Source organism: Microtus pennsylvanicus, chromosome 18 (assembly GCF_037038515.1).
Source record: "Microtus pennsylvanicus isolate mMicPen1 chromosome 18, mMicPen1.hap1, whole genome shotgun sequence".
Lineage (NCBI taxonomy): Eukaryota > Metazoa > Chordata > Mammalia > Rodentia > Cricetidae > Microtus > Microtus pennsylvanicus.
The window spans coordinates 38,133,617-38,152,232 of NC_134596.1; the positions used below are offsets into that span (position 1 = coordinate 38,133,617).

At 38.0% G+C, this 18,616-nt stretch overlaps 1 pseudogene; it reads right to left on the reverse strand.

Annotated features, from left to right (window-relative positions):
* The window catches only part of LOC142837470 (large ribosomal subunit protein uL23-like), an 80,222-nt pseudogene extending 77,327 nt beyond the window's left edge, over positions 1–2,895 (reverse strand).
* Positions 2,896–18,616: the final 15,721 nt, after the last annotated feature.

Sequence of the window (18,616 nt, forward strand, 5' to 3'; positions counted from 1 at the left end):
AATGTATTTCACAGGGTGCATATTATTGTGGAGGGAATGTTCTGAGCATCTCATTCAAAGAAATATGCGACATCCACACATGATGGGAACTGGCTCAGAACTGAATCCTTCAGCTGGCACAATTACTAGATGGATTTTAATTGCTCCGTGAAAGAATAATTTTCCCCAAGAAACCCTGAGCCTGCCATTGCAGTCCTGTGAGCTGATCAGAAAGCACCCTCATCTTGCCAATCTTTTCATCCTGGCTGCAAAACTAGGGCTATCAAAGGAGTCCTGTGACAGCATCAAACAAAATTTAGTAAATGCCTTTGGTCGATTGGGGTGGAAGTGGAATGAATAGCCAGCGCTGCAGGGACAAAGCACAGACAAGGCTCTCCCTTCCCTTCACTCGCTTATCAGGCTGTGCACAGGCCTGCTGCAGAATGGATCGTGCTAAATCTAATGTGACGCTTCTCCCTGGGGAGACGAGCAAGAGTGTGGCTGATGAGCAAAGAGGGCTGGTGAATTGGGATATAGTCCATCTTCCTTTAGAGAGCCAACATTTCCCTTCAATGTTGTCCCGGAATGCTTTATGCTCCATGGCATGGGAGAGGTTTTTGATGTCCAGGGAGTCAGAAGTAGCACTTTTGAGATTCTTTAAATCTTCGGCTAGGAGAAGATAAGAAAACTGAAGCCCAAGGCTTGTTTATATAAAGGAGAGCATATTATCATCACACAATCCAAAAAGAAGAATTCCTTACCACCTCTGAAGGCTTAATTCAAATAATTAGCATTGCCGATTGGGTTCTCAGAGACAGCAAAGCCTTGGTTTTCTCACGCTAATTTAACTACTTTCATCCTATATATACTGATAACGGCTACCAAAATTTGAATCTAAGATCACACAGCTACAACAAAACAAAGTCGTGCCTTGATCTGTTCTCTCTTCTCCATTTTCATAATCCTGGGTGTGTTTGTACAGGCTAAACATGCACCGAGTATTTCAGGAACCCGAAAGATAGTTTTTGAGACGATCTTTAAATCTTTGAATGTTTGTTCTGCCAGATCTTCCAGGGGTGAGCCATAGTCACATCAGCAGTGAAAAGAGACTTGACAGGAGAAAGTCGTACCCACAGATGAATTTGTCAACAATAACAGCTCAAAGTCGAGCTTCCCATTTAACCTTAAAGCAAGCATTCTGCTTTGCTCGTTGTCAGTTTCTCTTCATACCTCAATCAAATTAAATTGGTTTTCCCACCTAGCCATTTGGAGAAATATCAGGTCCACCGGGACCAGGCAAGAAACAGATGTGAAATAATATTCATTTTTCCATGTGCCCCTAAGGGCTGTGACATTTCCAGTTTAGTGACACTCTAGGATAGGCCGTGCCGATTTCTGAGCTTGAACCTGAAACTCTAGGTCCCATAGTTTGGTTTCTGGAATGAGCTGGTTTAAGGAGGTGAGAGCTTTGCTGAATATCTTCTTTAGAAATATGCAAAGCTCGGACCCTTCCGTACCATTGATCATTTATGACAGCCGGATATTTCCCTGCTTCGGGAACAGCTGGCTTTAGAAAAACCGCGACATTAACTCACTTACTTACCCATACCTGCTCACATAAATAATGTTCTGCTTGCAGGGGATCTAGCGTGACAAATCCTGCTTCAGCTCGGACTAAAATGGGAACATTAATAAAACAGCGCTAAGTCATCAAGCTCAGCTCTCTTACTGCCTGCTAAATATTTCCTCAGTCTCTTATTAAACAGAGAATCCCTGGGTCAATGGGGGTCAGTGACCCGAGAAAAGCTGGGTATGTAAAGGGCAGAGAGAAGGCTTTACAAGACTCACTGCAAACTCAACCTGGCTATGTCGTAGATTCTATTTTATTTTACCAACCCATAGTATCAGTCCTATGGACAAGGTTTTATAATATTGAATTGATTATTCTATGTGGGAGAAAAGTATTCAACAGTACTATGCGGCTGTGCATCCTGAAACATATATGAACGAATGTTCTAGCATGATATGCCCACTAATGTCAGAGTGGATGTTACAGGAGTGACCAACTGCTTTCTTATTTGATTTAAACTATGCTCCAGAAGAGAGAACTCTTGCCAAGTGCTGTTCACTAGCCTGTGATTGGTTGGTTCTTTGTCTGGGGTGAACCTATACTATGATTCTGCTAAACAGACATAGTAACAAATCACTTCCTAAGTTCTTATATACCCATCTCTAGTACTTCATCAGAGAAGCTTCCCTTTAATTCCATACACGTTTTCTACAAACTGCTGTATAGCAAATACTTTGTTGCAGAATACAAATTAATAAAAATAATCTAACAAACCGTAATGTATAATTCACTATCCTTAAATGTGTATAAACATATTTTTTAAGATTTTTGATTTACTTATCTGATTTAACTCAAGTAAAACTGAAGTTTTTTTTTTTTTTATAGGAAAGCCCCACTTGTTGAAGTACTTTAAGTCTTAACAGGAAAGAGGAAAAATGTCCCTCTTAGATTATAAAAGGATACTAAACCATAAACCTCTACATTTGGCACCATTCAATCCGAGTCATCAATCTGTGGAGCAGGGGCTCTCAGCTGTCATAATGCTGTGACCCTGTAACACAGTTCTTCATGATGTGGTGACCCCCAACCATAAGATTATTTCACTGCTTCTTTGTTCTTTGTAACTGTAATTCTTCTACTGCTATGATTCATAATGCTAATAAATGATATGCAGGAGATCTGATATGCGACCCCCATGAAAGTGTCTTTCAACCCCCAAAGGCGTCATGACTCACAGGTTGAGACTGCATCTATAGAGTGTCACTTGACTTTTCTCCTAGGAACTGGGGTAGGGAGGGGGTGTAACTGGAAGTTTCTCTCCTACCTATCAGTTCCTGAATATCCATTTTGAGGCTTAATGTTGAATAAAAACTGTTTGGCCGATATCTCAGGCTTATTGCTAAGTAGCTTTTACATCTTAAAATTAACCCATTTCTATTAATCAATGTATCACCATGCAGCTTGCATCTTCCTTCTCTAGCAGTTGCTGGCATCTCCCTCAACTCTGCCTTTCTTCTCTCTGTATTTAGTTTGGTTTTTCCATCCTAGCAATATTCTGTCTTGCCATAGGCCAAAGCAGCTTTTTTTTTTTATCAACCAATAAAAGCAACACATCTTCACTTGTAAGAAGGGCATCCTACATCAATCGGGGGAGGTGATTGGGGGTTACTCTCTTTCCTTGCTTTGACAGCATCTCTCTCTTAGTTTTTGAATTTTCACAGAGTCCCCAAATTATATGCTCTTGAATTTTCTTCCATTCTCTGATTTCTGTAGACTTCCTTCTAAACCCTCCAAGACAGCCTATCACAGGATCCCCATAAACATGCCAGAAAGAGGGCAGTTACTCCTGAGGTATTAGGGAGATCTCCCTTAGTGATCCATGTGCCTGTAGTGCCAGAAAGACACAGTGTGGTTCTCAGTGTGCTTGCTCTGGTCAGGCTAGAGGAGAGTAAACAGAGCACAGAGAACATATTGCAAGTATAAACTGCATGGATTTATCCTGTCACAACGCAAGAATAAAATAATGTATGTAAGCAGAGAAACACACATACTAAACACACATGACATCTGTATGTATGTATATGTGTATGCATGTGCAGCATATGTGTACCTGGTACCCACAGGGGCCATAGGATGCCACTGGATACTGTAGAATGAGAAATGCAGAGAGTTATAAGCTGTCATGTTGGTATTACAAACAGAACCTAGGAACTCTGCAAAAGAAACAAGTTGTCTTAACCAAAGATTCATTCATCTCTCTAGCTTTTTTTATGTACCTGAAAGCAACGCACAAGGCCTGTCTGCACTCTATGCGCTTCCATACAGTTCGTGGGCTTCGGGCAAGGGGCTGGAGGTTGAAACGTACAGAGACACACACAGAGACAGAGACATGGACCTCTAGTCACTGGTAAGAAGCCCTTTATTCAATAGCACCACGTAGGCTTATATACCCAACAGTCAGGTGGGAAACAGGTGAAAACCTTATCCCCTGATCCTCAAGGCAAGGCAACACACGCTCGTGAAGCAGAGCTGGTAAACAACTTTGACACAGCTTTCAGTAGCTCAAATCAGAAGGAAAATAAAGATCTCTAGCAGGGAAGAGCAGCGGAAGGCCAGGACTCCAAATGGTCCCCAAACCTGAATTTAATGTGGAGACAACAAAAGGTAAGACGACAAACATCAGCCTAAAATCAAACAGAACTCTAGGAGGGGATGCGGTAGCTGAAAATGAATGTTTGACGGTGGTTTCTTCACTAACCTGACTGACCTGTCCAGATAGCTTGTGTCCTAGCCTGGACTTGAGGGCTTTCTAAACAAATTGTGTGGACAGCTAGAGTTGAAAGTGTTCTGCAGTCTTATTTCCTACTGGAAATAGAAATACCTTCCTTTCTGTCATTCAATATTCTAGAAATCACCTCTGTCTTTAAAGATTAACCTTAATTGCATCAGTCACAGTGAAATAGTAACTTTCTGAAAGTCTATATACACATATATACTTTTTTTTTTCATTTGGTTGGCAAAAAAAAAATGCAGAGTTGTTAATGGAACAAGTTTTGATGGGAAGTGAGGGGTTTTCTATTATCGAAGCTGTTCAGGGCAAGTCCAGACAAAACTGTGATAGAGCCTGTAGAAGTCTGTGAACACACCTCTACAGAGTGCCATCTAAGATGAGAAAGATGTCCCGAGGCAAGTCTGCCTGTCCGATTTCATATCTAAGCTCATCAGGGGTCTTCAGATAGTGACTGTTTCTCCTTTATTAATACTCTAACTTTGAAATGGCATAGCAGTACTGTGTTTAGTCATTTTGGCAAAATATTTAGTATTTCAAATAAAATAATATATATACACAAATATATATATATGAGACTGGACTTTATACTTCATTCCATATCTGTTTATGTAGAAAAAGTATACCCACTGTTTGTCTAATAAATATACCTTGGCACCTTTTCTGACTGAGAAACCATGAAGATGAGTAAACTGTAGCCTGTTTATTTTATGAAAAGCAAAGATTTTTGCCTATCTCATTATACCTCCTAATATGTACCAGAATTTTTTTAATGTTTCATTTTTCATACCTCGAAGAGTTACGAGACATGAAGATTAGACTAATAATCTTTATGTCACCAGAAAGAGAGAATTACAAGGCATTGGGGAATTTACATTTATAGTATTAATATTTCAGGGGAAGAGATAAGCAACTGGGTATTGAGGAAAGGCAGTAATGAAAACCTCAATGCTATGTCAATGATCAGAGCAGGACGCTGAGGAAGAAGTGACTTTCTTGACTGATAAGCAGAGGAGATTTTTCTACACAAGTGTAGGAAGCCTAAGGCTAGTTTACAAGGTCACTTGATGATTGTGACCCTGGTGGGAATGTCACAGTGAATGAGGAGGACTAGGGAAAGAGCTGAGGACAAAGTTGAGACATTAGACTAAAGGCAGGGGAAGGAAGTGACAGGGATGATCAAAGTTGGACCTATACCTGGCTCCATAATCTCAGTGTCTTTGCAGTAAACTGACATGGAAGTTAGAGTAATAAGAAGGTTTGTTCAGACCCCGTGTAAACAGAAAAGAAGGAGCTATTAAGGAGTGGAAGCTGTTAGCCTAATGCTCTAATGAGGGAGAGGGAAGAAAAGACTAATAAGGGAAGAACAAAGAGCTATCTCTAGGAAGGAAAAATAGAACTGAAGGGAGCCAATGAGAATTGGGGATGTTTATGAGAAGGCTGTAGAGGTCACAGTGTTTCTATAATAAATAAACAAAATAAAGAAAAATAGAAACAGCACTCGGGTGTTCAATGTGAGTTCCATCCCTGAACTCCCTGCTGGGAACATAACTACTTTAGAGAGAGAAAGAGACACAGCAAATTCATTCAGTCCTCAGAAGATGTTACTCTGTTTTCTTAGATACCTACTGGACATCTCCAAAGAGTCACCACCAAGGGAGGGGCAAAGATCAAGTGTTGATAGAAATATCCCTCTGTCTTGTTGGTTACACAGTATTAGACAGGTGTTGGTGCTAGGGTTTAAGATTCAGACACATATATTAGAAAGAGCTTAACACAGCCCAAAGGAGATATAAGAAGGTGATTTATGAGAAAATAAGAAGCAGTAATTAAAAATATAAGATATTTTTAAATTTTTAATTAACAAAATTCCTGTTTCTAAAATTATTCTATAGCTAACATACAGCTAAAATTATTCTATAGCTAACATATAACATACATAAAACAGAAGATAGACTCAGAAGTGTGCGATCTCATTTCAAGATTTTCCAGTACTTTCCTTTCCGTTTTAGAGTTTCAGATCTGCCGGGGAGGTAGAGAGGTTTTTAGCTTGTGATTCTTTCAGTGACAGGAACACCGTGAAAGGTATGAAAGAAGGTAGACTCTAGATCACAACAAATTTTCAAATTGAAACCAGTAAACTGCAGTAATATAGGTATGTGATAGAATGTTGGGCATAGTCTCATCAAGTTCACACTATTGTAGGTTAATATAAACCTAGCAATGTTGAATATAGAGCCACAGAATAGACACAATGTCTTCCAAAACTAAATTCTATCCTCTCAGCATAGCAACAGGCAGCTGAGGGCTCACACCTTGATTCACAAGCAGGAGACTGAGACAGCACACTGGGTGTGGCACTAGCCTTTTGAAAGCTCAAGCTCAACACCGAGGGACACCTCTTCAAACAAGGCCATGCCTCCTAATCTTTTCCAAATAGTTCCACTCAATTAGAGGTAAAATTTTCAAAGATATGAGCCTATAGACTTTATTCTCATTCAAATCACCACAGACCACCATACATGTTTTGCTATATCCATGTGCTCCTCCTCAAATTTTGAAAAGGTTAATAATTTTTAAATGAAAATAAAAAATATTGATAGTAGATAACATTCACATTTATGCTATGCAGCTAATTGTGGACTCAGTGATGACATATTTGAAGAATCACTAGCTTAAGCACAGACAGTCCCAGGAATGACATCAGATGGATTTCCTTTCATTCAACAAGTGATATAGGCTCTTGTCATGGTACCAGATGGTCATGTGGCAGGAAATGTCTTGAGCTAAGGGGAGACAGCTGAAGAGCCAGGCTATTTTGGACTCATAATAATGATATATACGACAGGAAATAAGCAAATTACGTGAAGTAAAGGAGGCTAAAATAGACCCCTGAACCTGATACTGTAGAAGGAAATTTATCTTATGATGTTTGAGCAAGGCATTGATCTAAGAGTACAGAAGAATGTCATTAACAATCATTTTATCACTGTGGTTTGGTTTTCTTTTGGTTTTAGAGTAGTAATATTTGTTTTTTCCCTAGATTCTGGACTATGTAGTCTCAGCTTCTCGGTTACACAAACACTCTCAGGTATGGGTTCAATCTTGTGCAGTGGGTTTGAAGTCACATCACATATTACTGCCTCAAGCATTGTACCACCATTGCCCCAGCCTTTCTCACATGCAAAATACCAATGCAGTTCTAAGAATTTGTGGGTGAACTGGTGTTGATGTTTCTCCTTTGCACTGTGCAGAGGATCTTCAGCTTCATGCAGGCACCAGGTCAACTGTTCCATGTTAATGACTTGTGTAGGTGTTATCTTAAACAAGGGGAACTTACTTTCAGTTCGTGGAGAATAACTCATAATCTTGGCAACAGTTTGGTTTGCTTGGGAATTATTATGGGACCCTTTTGGCCAACAACTCATTTAGATGTAACTCTATCTTAGTAGTGGAAGATTCATTGGTTGATAAGAGATAACCAGATGGAAATTTGTCTCCCTCGTTATTTGGCAATTTCAGTTAGATCACTTCTATATATTGATATATTTTAGAATGTTTCTACTGTGTTAGGTTTACATACTATGCCTCAAATGGACCTTAATATTGAGTGTTTCACCCTCTATTCCTTCCCTCATACCTCCTTGAGTTCTTCTGCTCTACTTGGTCTTCCTGATCAAGTTCTCTCATTCATCCACTTGTTCTGTTTACCTTTTCTAATGTTATATATCTTTACTCCTAGTTCCTTATTCTGTATTTAACCTCTGTGATCTTACAGATTATAGCTTGATTTTGATTGAATTAATAGCTAATATTTACAGATAAGCAAATAAATAGCATATTTGTATTACTGGTTCTGAGATACCTCACTTGGGATATTTTTAATCTCCTTCCATTTACTTGTGAAATTCATGATGGCATATCTTTTGGAATTAGTGGGTATGGTTAATAGAAAATATTAAAGAGAACTAAACTGCAAGCATTTTTTGTAAATGCTTTTTACTTAGATGATTCCTTTAAGAGATCTGATTTATCTATACTTCTCCTAAGGAAAATACAAGTGTTTATTATCCCAATCACTTGTAGTACTTTTTGTTCAAGGATCTTGGTTCCTCAGATTTTCTCATTCCCCTGAGTCTCCTTGTGAAGAATAGAATACAGTGAAATATGGAAAGCAATGACACAGCAGCTTGCTCTATATGCAATGTGAAATTTCAGTTTTTCCTCCCAAAGAAAGTGAAGATAGCCTTGTCTATTGAACTTGGCTAGAAATCTCTAGAAACCTAGGAACCTTGAGATATTTTCATGTAGTCACGAATATCTTTCATTGGTTCAACAAAATATTCTACCTAAGTGTAAAATGAAAACTGTTACTCTTCTGATTAAATGGTCAGAACTACAACTGATGTTTATTGTTACCATCAGAAGAAATGGTTTGGAGTATCTGTAGTTCTAGAGAGACGACTGCAACTGTCACTGTACCACAGCACTTCTGCCACGATGAAATGTCTTACTAATTCTTCATTCGGTGCTCACCACAATTTTAAATGGCTATTTCTTTACATTCAGTGTGTCATAGCCGCAGACCCAACCAGATGTGAATAAAACATATGCTTGAATACTAGATCAGCATGGACAATAGAGTCTTTTCTTTTCTTTTCTTATTAATTTTTATTGAGCTCTACAGTTTTCTTTTTTTTCCTTGTTATTTTTCCAGAAAGAGTACCCTCTCCCAGCTCAGCCATTCAAGTGTTGAGACTGTAACAGGTGAGATCCACCATATCTCACTGTGTCTATACAAATAATATTCCAGTATTGGAAGTGGTATCAAATGAGTAGTAAGTTCTTGCAATTTGCTTACATACGAAAGGAAGTGTTAAGTTTAAGCTTGCCAAACTGGAAGAACATAAGCCTAGAGCTTTTGGCACTTCTACTGTCTAAATGTAGATATTATTTTTTTAACAAAAGAATAAAATGTTGTAAAATGAGGAGGTCATTTATATCAAGAGATAGGATACAGCAGTTATGTCTGGGAAATATTTGTACCACCCATTTACTTCACAAACAACACAATAATAAATTAAACTTTTGTATTATACCCACTATGTGTACCCTTTGTAGTTTATAAACGAAGTAACACTGCTTAGTATATAGATTCTTATCTAACAACCTTACCAATAGAGAAAATAAGCCTTAAATGAAAATTTACTTGTGAGTAACAGATATAGTAAATTAAAAGTCTGGAATCCTTATTCACTACCCCCCAACTCCAAATACAGTGCACTGATTTGTAATTTAGTGGTCAATCTGTTAACAATTATTTACCCATCCATGCAGTCCTTGCTTCAGATTATGGCTTTGAAATATGGAAATACAAGTCCTAGCACTGTTACTCAGTGCAAGAAATGCATATTAATCAGTAGATAAATAAAAAAGAATTCATAGGTTTTAACATGGGCTCTGGGTACAAAACAGAGAAGAGTAAACCTACATTTATGTGTTGGAGTGTATGCATCCCAGTAGTATAATATTCACATAACTTTGGTGAGCCTCAGTCTTTAATGAATAATGTGAGCTTTTTAGGACTTAAGATCTCTATTAGTTCGGGTTCTGTGATATCTTCAGTCTCGAACATAGAAGATAGTCAATAACATGTGATTTCTTCAGACTGGAAGCTTATAAAAGCAGCTGACAGAGCAAAAGAAAAATATAATTTTAGAGAGTGTTCCATATTCCATGTAAGGAACTGCTATCAATTCAACATGACATGAATGCAGCTTGACAATGCAGATTACAAAATGGATTAGTTCCTCCAGATCTGGTGTCTGAGTTGCAGGGTGCCTCAAGCAAGTCTTACTTCTTGTTCTGGAAGGATCTGACCTGAGAGCCTCTTCCCTGAGGACTAGCTTTCACAGTACTGAGGGGCCATGCAAGCTGCCAATGGAGAAAAGCAATCAATAGTTCTAGCCAGCTTTAATGACTATGACCCTCACCAATGAGCTGCATGTCAAGCTGTCTTCTAAGGGATAGCTGGAGATTGAAGCTACCGAATTGGAGATAAGTCCCACTCAGTAAAAAGGAATTCATTCCTGGCCGTGTTAGCTTAGCAAGTTACCTGTGATAGGAAGGGCCAGAGGAGGCTGCAGGAAAACCTATTATTGCCGCCTTCCTAACAAGGATAATTTCTGACTGAGCTCCAAATACCTGTCCTTCCACTTCTGAGTTCTTATCTGTATTCACACGTAAGTATATTTCCTATCCTTATACAAAGAAGCTCCTTTCTGCCGCCGACAGAGATCAATACAGATACCCACATCTGACCAAAATGCAGCGCTCGAGTGATTGATTACAGGGTAGCTACCTTCAGTTAACACATTTACAATAAGCCTTGCACGAAAGGGCCAGGGAACATCACAGAAGAGGGAGCAGAAATATAGGAAGAGCCAGAGAGAATGAATACCTGCTGCAAGCTGATCTCTTCTAGAAGGGGGAGAAGCATAGAGTAAGGTGTTGGTTCGGTAGGGGCGAAGGATCTGGGAGAATTATGGTGGCTGTGATCAAAAGATAGGGTCAAAATTCTCAAAGAATTAACAAAATGTTTCATTATTAAAAATAGAAAACTGTGGACTAAATTAGAATCTGTGTATAAGAGCCAGCAAATCAATAAATAGGAGAAGATAAACCAAGTCACTCATTATTGAAACGGAATTATAAAAGCTGAGCAGCAGAGTGAGGAAATACAGAAGTCAAACTGAAAAGCATGACACTGAATGGAGAACAGAGGGCTAATATATTGTGATTAGGAAAGGATGCCAGAAGCTCCAGGAAAAGAAGGGAGCAGGGCTGTCTCCTTATGTTCTTCGAAGCTTCAGAAGTAGAGAATAGAAAGAAGGCAATATGTGGAATAACTAAAATGATCTCAGTGTATTGCTAATCACTAGTCTAAAGGTCTGTATTCTGAATTGAGATAATTCCAATAAAGTAAAAGAAGAATAAAATAAATATACAACAGAGTATATTTCAGAAAAACAGGCACATACCAAAGACAAATAAAATGCCAAAAAAAGCAATGAATAGAAGAACCTTGCTTAGGATAAAATGATCAATTTGAATTTGACTTCTCACTAACAGTCAGCCACAAAGTTGGTGTTTCATGGTATTATTAGTTAGTATTAGTTAGGTAGGTAGGTATATTTGCTGATCACCCAGAGGACCTGAGTTTGGTGTTTAGCACATATCATCCATCCAAATTTGGTAGCTCAGGATTTTCTTTCCATTCCAGATCAAGGTTTTTTGCAATCTCTGGTCTCTGCAAGCGCCTGCACTCACATGGAAATACTCAAACACAGATACACATAACTAAGAATAGTACACAATCATTTTTAAAGAAAATATAATTTTAAAAGTGTTCTAGTCATAATTTCAACTTCAGCGATTATTCAAGAATGAGAGAAACATTTAATCACAGTGGCATTTTTATATATAACACTTTAATAGATGTATTTCAAAAGAAGGTAATTGCTCAATGTTGTTTTCACAGCAATGTTATTGACTCTTTGAGAATTCTATAAGATGCATTTCTCCCATAGTCACCCTGCCTCCCCTAACTTCCCACACAGTCAGCCTTTCTGCCATCCCATCTTTTCTTACCTAGTTCTAGATTTCCAATTTTGAATGAAAGCTGATGAATCTATTCTACAGGAATACCACATAGGACAAAATCAGGAAGAGAACATATTAGCTTGCTGTGATTAATGTAAAAAAAATATCTGGTAAGAAAAGAATTTAAAAACCAACATACAGGAAATTTAGACTTGGGGAAGTACTGGGTAGAAAGAGCTAGACTAAAGTATTATCCCCATTTTTTTTCTAGGAGCTTGTTATATCTATTAATTTTGAAAACAGACATACTTACGATGGGTAGGGTAATTATAGAAAAAGTAAAGTCCATACAAAAAGAAATATGCACTGAGGGTTTGCTCAATGGTAGCACACTTACCTAGCATATGCAAAGTTCAGGGTTCAATTTCCAGCATCAAAAAGTGGATAAAAGAAAAATGTAGCATAGGATGTGCAAATTCATGAGCCAACTAAAGAATATAAACAAATTGTCAGTGTGCTTATCCCATCTAAGGAGGTGAAATTGTTTTTCAAGCATAGTAAATGCTTCACCTGTATTTAAATAACTCACTGTGTCCTACATAGTGTTCAAAATGTGCTATTCTAGATTTTCGTGTCTAAACATATAAATGGTCAACCCCTGGCTGCAGCAGGATCTAAGACTGTTTCTAAGGCTGGTCTTTGAATGCTAAGACTAACTGCTTTTTTGAAAACAAAAACCAATGTTTATATTGGTCTTCCTTTGTGTGGTGGTTATATATAGATCTGGTAATGAATACACAATATCTCTTAAATTCAAGATATTGGATATTTTACTCTTTTGAGTTAGTGAGAAATTCTTGTTTGTGTGTGTGTGTGTGTGTGTGTGTGTGTGTGTGTGTGTGTGTGTGTCTGTCTGTGTCTGTCTGTCTGTCTGTCTGTCCATCTGGAGGCCAGAAAGCAATGCTGACTATGGTTCCTCTATCAGAGTCCATATTATCATATTATCTTTGTTGTCATCATCATCATCATCTTTATCATCATCATCATTTTCAAGTAGCTCACCTATTGGCATACAACTCATTGATTAGGCTAGGTTGCCTTGACTGAAGAGCTTTAAGGATCTCATCTTTTCATTGTTAGCAATGAGTTGCATGTTCCTGGCACCACTTCAGGCTCTTTTATATGGTTTCAGGGAGATCAGACTTAGATCTTAAGGCTTACAAGCTAAGTACAAACACTTTTCCAGCAAAGTCATCTTTCTGGGCCATGAGTTAATAAAAACAAACAAAACTAAATATGTCTAGAGATCAAATGTGACAGAAAGTTTGTATGTTCAAATATTGTTCTGTATAGGTCAATGTTGCATACTGGGGACTGGTGGCAGGCAGTTAGTCATCAGGGAATTCAGTTTTAGTGAATGGACTTTCACCTTTGTGAAAAGCACTTATGGAGGTGCGTTCCCATTCATTTACTGCTCAGTCACCAGAACACATGCATCAGTTCTGATGTGCTTTCCTTCCTTCTACCCCGTGAGATGGAAACGAGGTGGACTTTTCAGAGGCTGACACCTTGATTTTGAATTTCCAGCCTCTACATCTATGGAAAATACTTCCCATTATAAATCACTCTGCATCCAATATTTTGCCACATCAATACATGTAAACTAAAGCAAGCATTAAGATTTTGTAATTATGAATGCTGGCTAGATGAGTCTTTGTGTTAATCACATGGGAAATCCTGGTGCTATCTTTAAGAATCAGGGAGCTGCTCTCAGCTCTTGAATGTTTATTGAATACAGAAGTTAATGAGTCAGATGTTCATGGTAATACAAACTTTGGCTTGAATCAGTAATGAGAATTCAAAGAGACTCACCAATCACAGACAATAGGTTTTAGGAAGATTTTGCAATAGGAGCTTGAGGGAAAGATAGAAGGCAGAGAGCCTGTAAAACAGAAAGGTCCTCAGGAGTGGGGCACCACTGATGGTCCCTGATTTGGAGCTAATAAAACTTGGAGATGCAATCAGCCACTTAGTCTGCTTCTTATTTCTGTATCCAAGTGCCTTACTACTTCTGTACTGTCCTTATGAAAGGTTTCCAGGAAAGACATACTCCTTTAGGAGAAAAGAGATAAGAAAAATAGCAATAGAATATCTTTCTGCAAGGAAGGAAGAGGTTACCAAAAGATGTAAGGCTACTTTCTGCTTTTAACCCAGTGAAAGAAATCATTCACTTTTGTGGTCCTTCACCTTATTGTCCAACTAACTTCTATTTCCTGTTCTCATCATTATGAAAGTGATACAAGAGTAAAAAACTACCTCTCATATACTTTTATGCAACACACAACATGAAACACAACTTCACACATGCTTCATATGTAATTTATAAATATTGTTAGCATTTTATAAATGAGGGGCCACAGATTTTGAGGGATTGAATGCTTTCTCAAGTTTGGTCCTTGGGACTGGGAGGAGCAAGTCTAAGCTACCCAAATGTGACTTGATTTTATCCACTCTGCTGAACTGTTCCTCGGGCTTTCTCAAACATTTACTTCAAGTTCATTGAAAGTCCACTTGACTGTTTTACCTTGATGAAGTGAAGAACATTCAGGTACAATCAAAGAGAAATAGCATTTTATTTGCATGGTTGATGAGAACAATGAGAGAAATCTCTAAGATCTGTTTGTTTAAAATGCACATATTCTGTTGTTTAGATAGAACTGTGATTACCAGTTAAAGACTGTGTTTTCCCTCCCTCTGCCCTCACAACCCTCAAAATTTCTTTGAATATCACTCTTCAGTAGAGATCCAAGTGACTTTTAAAAGAACCTCACTAAGAAAGAGCAAGAGTGGCATTTAATCATTTAATCAACGATTATTTATTAGCATGCTCTTCTGTGTGTATAATTGTGGAGGCGACAGAGAATGTAGTGATAAAGTCCCACTCCTGCAGGGTTGTATTGATTAGCAGAGAAGAAACGAGAAGAAATAAGAATAGTGCCTGGTATGTCATCTGCATTTCATAAAGTGTATTGAATACACGCATGCATGAGAATGAGGGCGGTATGGGGCTCAGTTCTAAGAGCTGTCTCATCAATAGAAGTGGCTTCAAACAGCAGATATTTGTCTGCTTCCTGTGAAAACTCTTGGGGGAAGGCTATTTGTGATTCTTCCTGGTTTCTGATTTAGTCAGCTGTCCTTCATCCTCATATATTGTGGATTCGTCATGACAATCAGCATCTATAATTATCTAGCCTTCTCCCTGTGTCTCACTCTGTGAAAATGGCATCTTTGGGAGAAGGCCAGAGTTGATCTAGGATATTAGAAATTACACAAGTTGAGAATAAGATGACTATCACAGTTTAAAGCCAAATTTGAAGCCAGCTTTAATTAAATACTGTCCAAGCAGATGGGCTCTGACCAGGTCCATAACTATGTTTCAAGGAAATGGCTCTAAGTCATTTTTTGCAGGGACTTAAGAAGGGAAAACTCATAAGTCATTGAATTTTCCATGAGGTTCAGTCAGGGCAAACATTCATTCTGATGTACTTCCTGCCTGCATATCTCCTGTCTGAATCCAAACTGTAGAAAGAATCTATTCTAACATATTCTCTGCCCATCTTGCCCACGTGTGACCTAGTACATCTGGTACAGATGGGTCAACCAAACTTGCTGAGTGGAATAAAAACATATGACTTCTTACCTCCCATTAACAACAGCCTCCAGCATTTCAAGAACTATCTGTTCTAGGGCAAGGGGCTTGAAGATCAGAGGCATTGTTTCAAAGGGTTTTTAGACAATGTAGTTAAAACTTAAAACATAACTTAGGATCTCACATTTCCCCCTTGAGTTGTATCTTGAGTCACATCCTGACTCCGTGATGGGTACTTGTTTATATTGGGATCCAATAACCTTCATCTAATGGTAACTAGGCAGAAATTATAATTTAGTTAAGGCATCAATGATACAAGAGTCAAGAGTAATTAACAGAAGCAGAAGGGCCAACGGCTCTGTGTTGACTGACATTAGATTTACTCTTGGGAGGAGCCTAGAAATGAGAATGGGTACTAGCTATACTTTATTTCAGGTCTCATTTTTTGCAGTTATTTTGGGGAACAGCAAAAATATTTCTGATGATGCCTGAGTGGCTTGTATAGAAACAATTTTCTCTTAAAGCTATACAACATCCTTTCTGTTTTACATAGAACAAGTTGAGTGCCCTATCATACTGTAGAACTATTTCAGTTCTACTTGTGAATCTACGTGTTGATAGTTCTTGCTCTATGTAATTTCAATAGCTACCTTTCCTGGTATGCCAATAAATAATATAGGCAACTCTTTTGTCCCATACGCCATGAGCATCCTTTTGATCTAACATTCTAGCTTGTTGAGAGACAAGGGGTTACATCTCTCTTCCACAACTACTTCCTGCTGAAACTAGGCCATTACCATCAGGGCCTAGAGAGTTGGAATGCTAGTCAAGGCCAAGGACATAATCCAGGCAATGAGGCATTCATCAGAAGTATCTGGTTCAGTGACCCCGCTGAAGATACAGCGAGCAATCACATCAGCTGGGCTGATCCACCTCAGCTTTTAGCAAGGCCAGGGCTCACAATATTTAGAACACGTTGTTTCAGCAGCTGATGCTTATATGGTGTTTAAGGTTGCGTAACTATTGCAGGAAAGAGACACCATGTCCATAGCAACTCTCCTAAGGAAAACATCTAAGTGGGGGACTCGCCTACAGTTTCAGAGGCTCAGCCCATTGCATCTTGGCTTGCAGGCAACAGGAAGTTGATAGATACTAGGTGGTATCCTGAGCATAGGAAACCTCAAAACCCATCCCCACAGAGGCAAACTTTGTCCAGCAAGTCCATATCCACTTCAACAAAGCCACACTTCCTAATAGTGCTACTCCATATGAAATTCTAGAAGCTGATTACATTAAAACTACTATAGATGATGTCTGTCAGCCAAATGGAAACCAGCTGATATAGATAGAAACTAGGGATAGAAGTTAAAATTTAGGGACTTAAAGAAAAACATTAAATTTTGAACTTTTAGGCCCACAGTCCTAGTCGTTGGGGCAGGACAGGAGTCCCAAAACCAAGAGAGAGAGAGAGATCGATCTCATTCTTAGTAACAGACAGATAAAGAAAATTAGGCTGTACTTATCTGGAGTCCTTTTGACCTGTAAGAAGTGGGTCCAAGTCTTATCACTCACTTATCTCAGAAACTTACATGAATTATTTTAGTTTATAAAAAGACATAAAAGTTTAAAATATATTAGTATTACCAATTGTACTGAAATCCACAAGTAGTCAGTGCTCTACCAGAAACTATATTAACTACAACACTATTTGGCCAATAGCTTAGTCATATTTCTAGCTAATTCTTGTATCTTAAATTAACCAATTTCTATTAATCTGTGTATTACCATGAGCCTGTGGCTTACCAGTAAGTCTCTGGCTGGCAGCTGGTGTCTTTTTTTTTTTTTCAGCAGTTACATGGTGTCTCTCTGACTCTATCTTCTTTCTCCCTATATCTCTGTTCTGATTTCCCACCTGGCTTTACTCTACTAAGCCATTGGCTAAAGCAGCTTTTGTAATAACCAATAAATAAAACATATTCGTAGTATGCAGAAGGGAATCCCACATTAATCAAGTATGGTGCCTAATAGAGCTATACAGATGGCTTAGCAGTTAAAAACACATGATTTTCTTGCAAGCCTGAGTTTAATTCCCGGCAGCCACATGGCAACTCACAAACATCTGCAGTTCCAGTCCCAGGGATTCCATCATCTTCTCTGGCCTCTTTAGATACCAGACAAGTACATGATGCTCCGACAGATATGCAGCCCGAACACACATAGATATAAAATTCTAAATAACCTTCAAAAATACAAGATAAATTATGGAACATTTCAATCTTTAAAGCAAATGGAAATTTTTATACTCTGAATCATAAATATGTTTTCCATAGTTTTCCTACATCATTTTACAAAAGGTGAATGATGAAAATTTTTTTTAAAAAAGCAGTCTATTAAAAAAGACAGATTTGGAATCAGGAAGAGTAATAATAAATAATTGTTTGTTAGGGTATTATTACTTAAGGCATTTTAAAGGAATACTTTAAAACATGGGGAATTGCCATGATGTACCTTTGAAATTTGAGATATTGTTCACAGTACATGAAACTTTTAAAATACTGTGTATATAAAATACCCTCAAAAAATACAAGTATTTTTTATTTTGCTTTTTTGCTCTACATTTTTTCCAACTCAGCCCTTAGTTAAATAAGCCCAATTTGTTCCCATAATATTTCAAAATAAAGATAATAATAGTCTCATTCACAATTTTTCATGTTATATAGGCAAATAGGCTAGTGATCAAGGAAATCGTTCTGTGTGTGTAAAGTAAACTTTATAATTTTAAAGTGTGCTTAACACAAAAATTACAAATGATAGTTTAATAAATAATATTGCTTTCTAAATTCCACTCAGTCACTGGTATTATAGATAACACTTTTTTTTTGACACGACACATCCAGTATTTGCTCGTATTTGCAGTCAACCCAAAGTACCAAATGACAAGAGACAGTAGCTTCAGTATCAATTTTATATGAAGCTTTGGCTATGTTAATAAGTAACACAAGAAGGAAACAAGGGAGAGTTATGTGGC